The sequence below is a fragment of the Chiloscyllium plagiosum genome, unplaced genomic scaffold, assembly GCF_004010195.1.
Source record: "Chiloscyllium plagiosum isolate BGI_BamShark_2017 unplaced genomic scaffold, ASM401019v2 scaf_62659, whole genome shotgun sequence".
NCBI lineage: Eukaryota > Metazoa > Chordata > Chondrichthyes > Orectolobiformes > Hemiscylliidae > Chiloscyllium > Chiloscyllium plagiosum.
The window spans coordinates 1-2,326 of NW_025179939.1; the positions used below are offsets into that span (position 1 = coordinate 1).

Consider the following 2,326-nt stretch of genomic DNA (forward strand, 5'->3'; position numbering starts at 1 on the left):
GATGGTGCTCCATGACCAATGGGTTCCTCAGGATTCAATGCTGGGACCACAGCTTTTCCCAATGTACATTAATGGCCAAGAAAAAGGAAATGAATGAACGAGAGGAACATTTCCAAATCACGAAAATAGGTGGAAGGGCAGGTTGTGAGAGGGATGCAGTCAGTTGCTGAGAGATGTTGATATGTTCAGTATATAATCATGGCTGATCCTGCACCTCAGCATCATACGCCTTCACAATCCCGAAGATCCATTAAAAATGAGAAAACTAACAATTTCAGTCGGGAATTTCCTCAAAGATTGAGCTTCCACGGCCTCTGTGAAACAGAATTCCAAAGATTCATCTCCCTCCCTCCCTGGATGAAGAAATTCCTCCGCATCTCAGATAGAAAAGAGCTGCCCCGGAATCCTGGGAGGGAGCTCCCTGGTTGTAAATCCCAACGGGAGTAACATTGGATCCACACCTGCCCCATCAATCAATGTGAGAAAGTGGGGGTTTCATGGAGATCTCCTCATTCTTTCAAACACAAGAGAATAACGACCCAGTCTCCACAATCTCTCCTCATGGGACAATCCAACAATCCCGGGGTCAGGGACGGTCAGGGTCTGGGAAGGTCTGAGTGCCCAGTAATCCCAGGGTCTGTGAGGGTCTGAGTGCCCAGTAATCTCAGGGTCTGGGAAGGTCTGAGTGCCCAGGACTCTCAGGGTCTGGGAAGGTCTGAGTGCCCAGTAATCTCAGGGTCTGGGAAGGTCTGAGTGCCCAGGAATCTCAGGGTCTGGGAAGGTCTGAGTGCCCAGTAATCTCAGGGTCTGGGAAGGTCTGAGTGCCCAGTAATCTCAGGGTCAGTGAGGGTCTGAGTGCCCAGTAATCTTAGGGTCTGTGAGGGTCTGAGTGCCCAGTAATCTCAGGGTCTGGGAGGGTCTGAGTGCCCAGTAATCTCAGGGTCAGGGAAGGTCTGAGTGCCCAGTAATCTCAGGGTCTGGGAAGGTCTGAGTGCCCAGTAATCTCAGGGTCTGAGAAGGTCTGAGTGCCCACTAATCTCAGGGTCTGAGAGGTGTGAGTGCCCAGTAATCCCAGGGTCTGAGAGGGTCTGAGCGCCCAGTAATCTCAGGGTCTGGGAGGGTCTGAGTGCCTAGTAATCTCAGGGTCTGAGAGGGTCTGAGTGCCCAGTAATCTCAGGGTCTGGGAGGGTCTGAGTGCCTAGTAATCTCAGGGTCTGAGAGGGTCTGAGTGCCCAGTAATCTCAGGGTCAGGGAAGGTCTGAGTGCCCAGTAATCTCAGGGTCTGGGAAGGTCTGAGTGCCCAGTAATCTCAGGGTCTGAGAAGGTCTGCGTGCCCACTAATCTCAGGGTCTGGGAAGGTGTGAGTGCCCAGTAATCCCAGGGTCTGTGACGGTCTGAGTGCCCAGTAATCTCAGGGTCAGGGAAGGTCTGAGTGCCCAGTAATCTCAGGGTCTGGGAAGGTCTGAGCGCCCAGTAATCTCAGGGTCTGGGAGGGTCTGAGTGCCCAGTAATCTCAGGGTCTGAGAGGGTCTGAGCGCCCAGTAATCTCAGGGTCTGTGAGGGTCTGAGTGCCCAGTAATCTCAGGGTCTGGGAAGGTCTGAGTGCCCAGTAATCTCAGGGTCTGTGACGGTCTGAGTGCCCAGTAATCTCAGGGTCAGGGAAGGTCTGAATGCCCAGTAATCTTAGGGTCAGGGAAGGTCTGAGTGCCCAGTAATCTCAGGGTCTGGGAAGGTCTGGGTACCCAGTAATCCTAGGGTCTGGGAAGGTCTGAGTGCCCAGTAATCTCAGGGTCTGGGAAGGTCTGAGTGCCCAGTAATCTTAGGGTCTGGGAAGGTCTGAGTACCCAGTAATCTCAGGGTCTGGGAAGGTCTGAGTGCCCAGTAATCCCAGGGTCTGAGTGCCCAGTAATCTCAGGGTCTGGGAGGGTCTGAGTGCCCAATAATCTCAAGGTCTGGGAGGGTCTGAGTGCCCAATAATCTCAGGGTCTGGGAGGATATGAGTGCCCAGTAATCCCAGGGACAGGGAGGGTCTGAGTGCCCCGTAATCTCAGGGTCAGGGAGGGTCTGACTGGCCAGTAATCTCAGGGTCAGGGAGGGTCAGAGTGTCCAGTAGTCCCAGGGTCTGGGAGGGTCTGAGTGCCCAATAATCTCAGGGCCTGGGAAGGTGTGAGTGCCCCGTAATCTCAGGGTCAGGGAGGGTCAGAGTGTCCAGTAGTCCCAGGGTCTGGGAGGGTCTGAGTGCCCAATAATCTCAGGGTCAGGGAGGGTCTGAGTGCCCAGTAATCTCAGGGTTAGGGAAGGTCTGAGTGCCCAGTAATCTTAGGGT

General features: G+C 54.0%; 1 long non-coding RNA gene across 1 annotated transcript; it reads left to right on the forward strand.

Moving 5' to 3' along the window:
• The first annotated feature begins 633 nt into the window (after positions 1 to 633).
• Positions 634 to 2,033, forward strand: LOC122545417. Its single transcript, XR_006310540.1, has 3 exons — positions 634 to 645; positions 952 to 1,052; positions 1,892 to 2,033. It is a non-coding gene; the product is annotated as an uncharacterized LOC122545417 (long non-coding RNA).
• The last annotated feature ends 293 nt before the right edge of the window (positions 2,034 to 2,326 follow it).